Source organism: Barbus barbus, assembly GCF_936440315.1.
Source record: "Barbus barbus genome assembly, chromosome: 15".
NCBI classification, from domain to species: Eukaryota; Metazoa; Chordata; class Actinopteri; order Cypriniformes; family Cyprinidae; genus Barbus; species Barbus barbus.
The window spans coordinates 5672734-5685388 of NC_136743.1; positions in this window are offsets into that span (position 1 = coordinate 5672734).

The window sequence follows — 12655 nt, forward strand, 5'->3', positions numbered from 1 at the left end:
TAATTACCTGGTAAATTGTGCAGCATAATCAGCACAGACAAGTACTTAGGCGACTTAGCAAGAAATTATGTTAATAACTTTTATATATTCTTAGATATATATGGTAAGATGTGCGTCTTATTTTTAAAACAATGTTGACAAGAATTCCGCATTAGATGAAACTAACATTTAATTGTCTAATTATGCTTAGTTTTGTTTAAAATAAACTGTTCCATGTATTATAATTTTTCTACATTTTCCAGAGTAAAGGGTGGCTTTGGTTCAAGATTTTTGTGTATACAAGTAGTTTTTGTTTTGTGGATACAGTTTTTTTCTTTCTTATTTACTTCATGAACAGAGGATAAATATAATGACAGTGTGAAATATTTTAATCATTAGGTTTTTCTTTTACTTTTTGAACTTGATTAAGAGACTTGACCACCATTACAGTAAGGCAATTATTAAGATCATAATTAGTTTGCCATAATTAGCTTTAATGATCTCTCCACTTCTCTCTGATTTGCTGATTAGAAAAACAGTGTGAAAGTAATTCATAGAAAGTGACGAGTGTGGCTGTGGCACTAGTGTGGCTGGTGGTTCTCTATAATTTTATCATCATTTGATTAATTAGTGTAGGTGGTATATGAATATGAAAAAGGGATTTATGATGAAAAATTATCTAAATTAGCCTAGCTGTTAGTGAATTTGGTCTTAGTCTTTACAAAAAATGTATAATTTTAAGTTATTCCCTGAAATTGAATTGTCTGTGATTATTGCAATTAAACTTTATATAATTATTTAAAATTATATTATATTGAATCTAGGGCTGGGCGATATGTCGACAAATTAAAATCTAAATTTTTTTTCAGAACGTTTTTTTATTTTATTTTAACTAGTCAACTCGAAAATGTACCTACAACATGATTTAAGTAACTTTCTTTATTAAAGTTAAAGAAAGTTACTTTAATTCTATTCTAATTGCACCACAGCATGATGTAAATGTTAAACAAATCACTTTGCAGAACAGATGCATGAACTACAACTACATCTTGTACAAACTTGTCTTATACATATGTTCAGAAAGAATGCGAGGGAAATGAATGAACGAATGAATGAATGAATGCGGTGAAAATGCTTTAAAAAGTCAAGGTTATTCAAATTCAGAATGACTGAAGGTATAACACCAGTAGACTATACAGTACTATTAATGTTCTGTAAAAACAACAGCAGCTTTCAGCCTGTCACCATGATGCAAACATGAAATGTCAGACATACAGTAGTAGTTACAGGTTTTTTTTTTATTCGCTTGCGCTGCTTTTCCATAGTTACATGGTTCCAAGTAAACATGGATGCATTTGACTGTTGCACTTGCGTCTCATGCATGAATTCCATTCAAAACTGCAATTCCTCGATTTCTAAAAAATAAACTTGTGGCAAAACATTAAATTCGAATTAATTGATAAAATCAGAAAAATCGCCCAGCCCTAACTGAAGCTATTGGAAAGTGGCATGTGATCAGGGAGTTCTGTGTTAATCTTATAGCACTACAGTATATCATTATACTTCTACTGTTTGTGATGGTTCATATCTTGTTTATTTTTGTCATTACAGGTGTATTCTGGTCTATTCTGTAACCTTCCATGCTCTATTCCGGTCGATTTACTGGCCTGAAAATGTCACGTCGTCTGATGATCTCAGGTGCCGTTCTGGAAATCACACTCCATGCTCAGTCACACTTGCCATGGCCTCCTGTTCACGCCAACAATTTCAGTCGCATTAACCCGCTGCCATGAAGAAACACTAACCGCGTTATGAAACAAGCATGTACGTTCTTAATTAACATATCAGCTTAATGTGCGGGATGGCACGTCATTGAACCCAATGATGCGTTTTAGCCATTTGGTTCTTCTTGGCAGATGTAATCACGACATTCAGATGTTGTACAAGATAACTTATGATTATTACCTGCCATTGTGGACGCTTCCTCTCACTGGGCGGTGATGCTAATGTGATGGGAGTCCAGGGACACGTTGTAAAGGGATCCATCTTTCCTATGACACGGATTCATTAAACAAGCACAGGAAGGAGAGAGAAAGAGTCTCTATTTGTGGAATGTTACAGATATTTTCTGCTCTCATGACAACACGCTGGCAGGAAATGACAGATCTTAATGTAAGGACACACGGTATGAATAAATGTCGAGCACATTATCAGAAATGCGGTGAAAAGGGGTGGTGAGCGCTGTCGTAAGTATCTATTTAAGTAACTGCAACACATTTGTACCAACTCAGCCCAGTATACTGGGACGGCTTCAGCATTTGGTCTATGAGGAGAGAAGTAGGACACTTAGTTTGCAGTGTTAATGGTGAAATGTACTGGATTATCAGATAGACTGAAATAAGAGTGTGCTGGCAGGATGTTCTGAATGTTCAAACATAAAGCTGTTCTGAAATGTTAGTGCTGTGGGTGGTTACCAGAGAGTTGCTATGCAGTACAAATATATAATTTCTTTGGTGCTTTTATAATGTGTAATTATATTGAATCACAATTCCCTGAAATAATATAATATAATATAATATTTATGTAATCTGGGACACTAGATAATTAAACATTAAAAAAAAAAATACAAGAAAGAAAGAAAAAGACCAAGAAAACAAGACACAAACACATTTTTTAAACACTAAAATCCCCATAAATGTTAACATATAATATAATATAATACGTACATTAATGTAAAATAACCCAGAATAAAACATCAAGACATACGTAAATACAATTTTTTAGCACTAAAATCCCCATAAATGTTCACATTGATTATTATATTATATTGTATTGTATTAATTTTTTTATATTATATTCATGTAATCTGGGACAATACATATTACAATACTACACAAAATCAATGCAATGTCCCAGGAAAACAAACAAACAAAAAAAACAAAACAAAAACAAATTCAAGGCATAAATAAAACAAAAAAAATCACTAAAATCCCCATAAATGTTCACATATTACAATACGTTACATATTAAATTCACCATTTAAAGGGTAAAGTTCTAAATATTTTCTTTTAAAGTAGATCCTCATTAGCCCCTTTCACACAGTAATGCCATTAAATCGCCGTAAAATTACCGGAATGACTTTACCGGTAAATTAAAAAATGCGCTGTTCACACAGGCAACGACATTCCGTCTTTTTTCCTGAAAAGCACCATTCACATATCCCTTCCAAAATACTGGTAAATTCTGTGACATCATTAACCTCCAATGGCTGCGCTTGTATTTGTAAACATGGAGGAGTATATGCGGTCAGTCTTTTTGGTGATGGTTTCATTTTTGTTTCAAACTTTTGCATTCATGCAGCTGCTTTTGTCCCAGAGACATCGTAATAGACGACTACAAGCCAGTGCTTAATTTGAAAATTTCGATGTCCCGGAACAAAGCGGGGTGATGGATCCAGCATGTGATTAGAGGAGGGAGAGGTAATGGAGCATTCAGCCGATCACATTAGTGGGCAGCTTAAGTGATTAACAGCGTGCATCAGTTGCTTTTATTAAATTTTGAAAACAGCAATTTCCAGGCCTGGGGGAAAAAAATACTAAAAAATAATGAAATTTTATTTCTATTTTTAGCTATAATGTCCAGAATTTTTGTGGGGGATTGTGTGTATATTACATAGTTTTACTCATCCCCGCAGCTTTCAAGTTTATAATGAGGGAAATTCCTGCAAACATTTATTCAAGATAGCAAGTAGGTTATAGGAGTAAATAAATCCACACAAACTAGCAGATTAAATCAGTCATTTGAAAGTGATTCAGCTGGACCGTGTCTTCTCTCTTTCACTCTATCAAAGCGGCTTCACATCAGCTGCACACCGATCCAAGACTTTCGCTCGCATTTCGGGACAGTCGACAAAATTGTAACTTGCTTAATCGGGTTTTTGCCAGAACGAATTTACCGGTATTTTTGAAAAGGTCCTGTTCACACATGATCTCTTTATGGCAATTTATCTGTAATTTTCCGGAAAAGTCTGTATATGTGAAAAGGCTTATTGATAAGGTATTGTAAGGTGTAAGTTTTTTTTTTAATGTATAACATACAATACAAATCCATTCTTTGAATGGACACACCATGACAGGCAGTACTTTTTTTCTTTCAAGATTCAAGATTTTTATTCATCACATACACAATTATACAGAGTATAACCAGCAGTGAAATGTAGGTCAGGTCCGCTCCAAGGACAGTGCAATTGTATAGAATACAAATATTAAGAAAAAGAAAAGTAGAAACAAATTTAAGAATAAAATAAAAGATAAAAAAAATAAATATAAATGTGCAGGTCAGTATGTTGTTGACATAAATAGTAAAATAACAGGAATGTGCAAAAGAATGTGCAAAAAAGTTGTACACGGTATTTAAATAGCAGCAATATGAGATAGAAAAAATTATGAATAGCTTATAGATATATTGATATTTACATGGAGTCAAGTGATGTTATGACACAGAGTTAGAGTTTAGGAGCCTGATGGCCTGGGGGAAGAAGCTCCTCCTAAGTCTCTCAGTTTTTGCCATCAGGCTACGGAAGCGCTTACCAGATGGAAACAAAGTGAATAGACGGTTACCAGCGTGATTTGAGTCCTTGATGATTTTGACAGCTCTATTTTTGCAGCGTTTGAGGTAGATGTCCTGCAGAGAGGGGAGAGCAGACCCTGAGATGCGCTCAGCTAAGCGCACAACTCTCTGTAGTGCTTTGCAGTCCTGATTGGAGCTGTTTCCATACCGCACTTTTAGTCAATACACTTTTACTTCAAAGTTTTAACATTGTGATTCACATCACTTGGTTTGGTTGTGCATCATAACTCTTTAACTAAGACTTTTAAAAATCCCTTTGGGAAAAAAAAGGGAAAAATTATTTCAGAACTGAGACGCTGAAAAAGTGGGAGGGCATTGTTGCACTATAAAGCAATAATGATATTTGCCTTAGCAACTCCTAATTAGATATTATGAACTCCATCGTAAGTTTAACCATATCAGAAGAACCACATTGGTATCTTAAGGAGAGCTGGAGGTGTACAGCGTCCCCAAAGGCTCCTGTACCCTTCGTGGTATCTGTCTCAGACAGATGTCACAAGAGCTCAACTGAGTAACGGCCAACAGCCAGCTAGCTTGCCCACTGGCCCATCCTGTGCTGAAGCCCTCTCGAGGCTCTCTGGGGTCTGTAGCAGAGCCAGCGTCTTCGCCCGCAGGGGGTTTCCGCGTCCCGTGTGACTGACTCTTTATCAGTGTGAGATAGGCTATTACTGTGCTAAGGTGCTGACATACCCGCTGATTAGCCAGCTAGCTCTGGATGTGCGGAGGCATGCTAGCCCTGCAGCAGGACGGAGATGTTTTGGGATTTAACAGGGATTTTTACAGAGATGAGATGTAAATGGAAAGTGTTGTTTTTCAGATCAGTCCATAATCGTGATTAATTAGTAAAAAAATGTAATCGATTAACAGCACTATTAGGCCCCCTTTTTTCCCTATGTGTATGTATGAACTATATTATTCTATTTCTATAAATTGCAACGTGTGTGTTACTTAATAATATTAATCTTAATACTTGTAGCAAAATACTTAAATGAAGATGAAAAGTGTTGCCTTTTATATTTTAATGCTATAAAATTATAATTAATGTAATTTTTTTTTATTCTTTTAGTTAATGTTGATAACACTTACCAAAATACAGTAAAAAAATACATACATTCTCACACACACGCACACACACGTGTGTGTGTGTGTGTGTGTGTGTGTGTGTGTGTATATATATATATATATATATATATATATATATATATATATATATATATATATATATATATATATATATATATATTATTGGTATATATATATTATTGGTATATTGAAATATTATTACATTCGTTCTAATATGCTGATTTGATGCTCAGGAAACATTTCTTATTATCAATATTGAAAACCGTATTTTTGTGAAAACCATCAAAAACCATTTTTCAGGATTCTTTGATGAATAGCAAATTCAAAAGAACCGTATTTATTGAAAAGTAGAAATATTTTGCGGGTGATGTATGCAGTCATGAAATCAGACCTTTTGCTTTACTTCTTTCTGAGATCAGATCACCTGAGATCACCTATATCTTAATAGCAGGTATACAAGGATTTATTGTCCCTTGAGGAACATATCACATAACTTGATTTTTAAACCTGCTGTCTCTGCCGGTCAAGGTGCCAGTCTTTTACTTATAATTTCTTATTATTGCAACTGTATCGACAGGCTTTTTAGGAGAATGAAGTGTCATTATGATCTTATTCAGGTTTACCCCATCCTCATCCCCTAGTCTGCTTCGCTCAATACTTTTTTAGCCGGCATTAAGACTTCTTTGTGGTTTTGGGTGTGTTTAATCCATCTTAGTAAAATGTTGGATAATGGTATCTAAACCCATTATTTATTGATAAGAAATCTCACAATTTCATAGTAGAGGCTCACAGTCATCCTAATGATCCATCTCTCACACTACCATCCATTATTTAGCCTGAATCAATAAATTATTGAATACATGTCACCAAGAATTGAAATCCCTCATGAAATTGTAATATGTATGAAAAAAGTATTGCACAAAAAGATAATGATTGTGTAATGTCTGTGTTCTTCTAGGGCCTTGACAAGCACATTCATGTCATATACGGTGTTAATACGTAAACACGCATTCAGTGAAATGTTTCAGTTTGTTGTTGAAACTAAATAAATAGTTGTCAAGTAAACTGTGCCAATGGATGCAAGTATATTTGACAGATGAATAGCAAGTGATTTTATTTGTTGCCATGGTGGTCCAAAACATTGTGAAGTTTTTAAAAAATGTTAGATTAGAGAGTCGTAAGGTCCCGATATACTTCAAATGAAATCGAAGAATGAACTATGATGACGTCATTTCGAACAAAATCAGGCTGAAACAAAGTTAGTTTAGAGTTCGTTTTGGCAGTTCGATACAGCTCACCAAAGCGAACTTTCTGGGTAGTTCGTTTTTTTCATGAATCTGGTCTATGAACTTCCATTAACTCACCACCAGAGGTCACTCGCTCACCACATGGACTCTTGCACCACACTAACTGTTGCACGCCACCTCAGACTACAATTCCCATCATCCATTGCACTGACGACTCACAGCTGATTGCACTGATCACACACCCTACATAAACCATGGACTTCCACTTCCTCTCTGCCGAGTATTGTATTGCGTTTATCACTCCCCTAGTGTTAGCTGCCTTAACGAGCCATTCTGTGTTTTTCTGTTTAGTTCCAGTATTTTTCTGCATTTATAACTCTCCTAGTTTTAGCTGCGATACGAAACCCACTTTGTCGTCATAGTCTTGCCTTGTGTTTTTCTAGTGTTTTGATTCCTGGCCTTATTTCCTGGATTAACCCTTTGCCTTGCCGTTCGGACTTTGTTTGCCCCTCGTTTGGATCATTGCTCATGTACCTGGATTATCTCTCTGCCTTACCCTGTTGGATATTGTTCGCCGATCGTCGACCCACGCTTGCCCTAGGATCACTCTTGTGTCTTGCCTGTACCATATCTGTTTGCTGTTGTTTGACCCTGCCTGTTTATTGACTATGTTTATAAATAAAAGCTTGCACTTGGATCCGCACGTCTCACGTCTCGTTCGCCCCGTTACAGTTTTGGCTTCTAAACACCTTTGAGCTACCATTGGTCCGTGGCGATTACGCAGTTGGTGGGTGGGCTCGGGAACTCTGCCTTCTTTGACACATTTTTTTTCTTTTTTTCCTGGTTCGTTTCTCATTCAACAAAGGTCGGGCAGGAGAACAACATCTCCAAGTCACTAGCAACATAAATACACTGTGTTGAATAGCTGAGCTGCCACAAATATATCCACACCTGTACAATCGCTCGCGAGGAGACTTTAAAGGTTCAGAGAAAGCATTTAATTCCTAGAAAGAAATTGCTACGAAGCTTGGTGTCGACAACCCGGAGTTATGCAAAAAGCGACGTAGAGAAATATCAGATGCAAGTTTTCCAAAGCCATGAAAAGAATGAAATGAAAGAGTAAAGATACAAGTACCAAATACATCTGTTTCAAATAAATGTTACACCATGCTGCTCTTTAAGTAAGCAAATTTAAAAGGTATACAATAAATGAAATGCCAAAAGAACATACAATAATAAACGTTTGTTTTTATCAAATTATGACGACAACATAAAATATAAAAACGTGTAATAATTTATCCAGTTTATAAAACACCTAGATACACCTTCATTGCATCGTTTTTGTGTTTAGGGCATTCGTGCGAGCACATATACATATATATATATATATATTTGTGTATATATATTTGCTACAAATGAAGTAAGTAATTACATGGTCATAGTAATTCACTCAGCGGCATGATTCTGTCATTGACATTACTAAATGGGCCCAGGAATACTTCCAGAAACCACTGTCGGTAAACACAATCCGCCGTGCCATCTGCAGATGCCAACTAAAGCTCTATCATGCAAAAAGGAATACATATGTGAACATGGTCCAGAAGTGCCGTCGTGTCCTGTCGGCCAAGGCTCATTTAAAAAGGACTGTTTCAGAGTGGAAAAGTGTTCTATGGTCAGACGAGTCCAAATTTTATATTCTTGTTGGAAATCACGGATGCCGTGTCCTCCAGGCTAAAGAGGAGGGAGACCTTCCAGCGTGTCATCAGTGTTCAGTTCAAAAGCCAGCATCTCTGATGGCATGGGGGTGCATAAGTGCATACAGTATGGGAAGCTTGCATATTTTGGTAGGCACTATGAATGCGCAAAGGTATATAAAGGTTTTAGAGCAATATATGCTCCCCTCCAGATGACATATCCAGATGTACTGTATTTCAGCAGGACAATGCAGAACAACATACTGCAGCCATTACAACAGCATGACTTCGTAGTATGTGGGTAGCATTTAAAAGTATTTATGTTCTCTATGTTCTATTGTAAATAAAATATTGGCTCATGTGATTTTAAATTCTTTTAGCTTTCATTTTATTCAAATTTAAAAACGTCCCAAAATTTCCGGAATTCGGGTTGTATTTTTATTTCAGTTTTAGTTATTTTAGTACATCGATTTAAAGTAAATGAAAATTTGAAATGGTGCCGTGGAAACTATCTGAACCAAGTTTAATTTAATTAACTTTTATTTAATTTTATTTAATTTTATTTTATTATGAAAGAAAACCCTGCTTGGCATTGCTAGCACCATACTTCGCTTTTTGAGATTCCATCCATCCATCCATTCACTTTATTAATTCTTTATAAATTAGTTTACATATAATTAATACATTTTAGAAATAATTTTAACATTTGTAATATGTTAATAATTTGACCCCATGTTCCTGGTCTCTTTTACAGCATTATTTTGTCGCTTCTATTTAAAATATCACATTGTAGATCATGGTTGGCTTTAATGCTCATGCTTTGTTTGTTTGTTCAGTGTTTGATTTGAAATGAAAGCTTGTTGTCTGTTTCTGTAGTCTGAATTTGATGCACACCAAACAATGCTTCTCTTTCTTCATAAATGTATAGTGCATCAGCAAGCTCTGCTATTTTCTATTTCGACCTATCATTGTCTTGACACAAGGTCTCAATTATTTTCACTCTCAAGCACTAAAGCTAATTAGTGAGACAAGTACACAGGATGCTCTACACCCCCGTTTTTAAACAAAATGACAGTTTTCTGCACAGCTGCCAAGAATTAAAACCGGTAGTAAAAAAAAGGTGGTACGAACACATTTCTTTACTTTCTCACAATTCACTTATTTTTTATTTTTTTTGGTTTTAATTAGTCACACGGATTCTAAATGACCTGCTCAGGAAAGTGCAAAAAACTTGCATTTGGGTATTTAATTAAAAAGAGCTGCTAATTGCCTACACACTCACAGATAGATCTTGGAGTTCACAGAACCCCTGAAATCAACTCCTGCAACACTCAGCACAAATGCTTAAGACTTACTCTAATTACTAAGCCAGAATTAAATGTAATAAATTGCACATAGTCATGTAAGAATAAACTGAAAACTCTCTTCACGTCCCCTTGAATCTAAATTGTCTTCTACTGCCTTACATTGATAATACATCCTGTACTTAATTGCTTGTGTTTGTGTTAGTATGATATACTTGTTTTGTGTCATTCTCTGTACAGAAACATCAGGTGGACAAGCCTGATCATATCATCAAGATTTAATTACTGTATGCAGAGAGGTCTTGATAAGATGGTTTCATAGGATGACTGCAGCACTGATGTTTTCTTACTTCATGGACCATAATAACCTTTACTTTGTCACAAAGGTCGCTTGTATTTTTCTAAACATTGTCAGAAGAGTGAAGAAACTTAGAACCTGTGTTAGTAGCAGAGAAAATAGTTAGTGGAGGCGTGAATCACACCCAACACTGAAAGCATTTAAATGCATTATAATGAATTCATTTAGTGGAGGACTTAGTCTAAACCTTTACATATTGCTATATAACAGGTAGTCGGCTATTGAAAGTGCTTCATAATTTAAAATATAACGAAGTAAAGCAGCCCATTGGTACTATTGCTTTTAGAGAGGGTTTTTGATTGTTTTGAGAATAAAGAACGTGGCACAATGCACACATTTGAGTGCAATCAATGAGGAGTGTAATTTTTGTGCAATCAAGACGCAGAACGTTTGCTAGACAAGTGCTTTAATGAAGGGTAATGAGTTCTGGGGTTTAATGCAGGTACAGTCTGAAGTGCTGCATGGTGGTAGTGATTGGGCAGATCCAGCTGTAGTGTGTGACTGGTAGGCCAGAGATCAGAAACTGGATTTCAAGTCCACATGAATCTGGATATATTAGAAATGGTGTTTTAGCTTCAAAAAGCACTCTGTCCACACTAGCCCCCCCCCCCCCCCCCCCCCCCAAAAAAGTTGCTTGTCCACACTAGCTGGGTTTCCATCCAAAGTTGCGAATAATTTTATATATGATAAATTACTTGCGTCTCATAGTAAGCAGTCAAAACAATAAATGTGGCCATAGCTTTCGGAGGTGGATGCTGCTGTTTGGATACGCAATCGTGTAAGACAGTTCTGGGAGGCAATTATACAGAAATACTTCGATGACAGACTTTGCTCGGGCATTTACAACATTCAGTTGCTGTGCAACAAAATCGGTCTGCTGGTTAGTCAGGAAATGCCATCCCATAGCGCAAGTCACATGACTTTTTGATACACATGGAGGAAATTTTTCGCAAAATGCGTTTCCATCTTTCATTATTTGCATAAACCCTTTTTCGCACAAGTCAAAAACCACCATAGGAAAGCAAATTAAGGGATTTGTATAAGATAAGATTTTTCAAATTTGGTGTTTCCATCACTCGTTTTTGATGCCATACTTCAAAATGCGCATAAAAATAGGGTGATGGAAATATAGCTACTGACACATGTAGAAATGCTGAGTGTGAGGAAGAATCCAGTTCTTCCGGCACAATCATGATATTACAAAATATCCCACCACTTACTGGTGTTTCCAGGTCACACACAAAAGCAACACTACAGGTATGGTCTTAAACTGTCATCATCTTTTGCGGCAGGGCAGCAATTGCGATATAGTAATATTTTCAGTTTTTTAAGAATGTAATATGAAGATATCTTTATCTTTCACAACATCGTGAATAAAATGAATAGCGACACAACAATGCCGGTATCTTAGTTATACTGTATATGGGTACAATATGCGTCACTTGACTAAACATGCGTCAAAAAACTATTTTATCCACTTCGGAGAGTGTTTTCAGCAAACACCATCTTGTAAAAAAAAAAAACTATTAAACAAAAAAGAATCCATCCATCATTGCAATAATCTTGAACTGATGATTTCAATCTATTAGGACCAGAAAACAACAAATTTATATAACTAAAGTCAAAGACATGCTGATGAAAATCTGTATTTTGGCACAAAAAAAGATATAAAATTCCCTCTTTTTTTAACTGATTCATTCCAGTGAACTGTTTGAATGAACTGGTTCACTTAAATGAATCAGGCGTAATTAACATTTAAGAAGGGTGATTGTTTTTGTCAGTTTACCTGTTACTTTTATGTCTCAGTGAGGACAAAAGGCCAAAATAGAGGAAAAAGAAGAATTTATCCAGATTATTGTAGATGTAACCTAGCACTGTTTGAAAGAAATGTGTCCATCAAAATCTCACTACTATGACTGTGTTAATCAATAGGTTTATTTTCAACAATCAAACCTTTGGTTCTCTTTATGAGTGCATTTTTCTGAATACTGAATAAATAATGAGCCGTTTCATCAGTGTTTCTCAGATATATTGTTGTTCAGATTAGTTTTATTACGTCTTTGAACAAAATCAATCCATTGGAATTCTACTGGAAAACACATTAATCCTCATTTACTGACATACTAAATCAGTGTACATTACAGCCGTGTGGAAATTATAGAAGCAGGTAAACCAATCACTGTCACTCACAGGCCGGCGAGAGCTCTTGAGAGGCATGCTGGGTAAATACAATCTCTCATCCCATTAGTCCAACAGGCGTGTCACAACGGCATCTAATGTATAATGCATGTCATCGCTCGTTCCAATTTGTCTGAGTAAACGCTGGTAACGGTGGGACTGAGGGTCGAGACCCTCATTCAT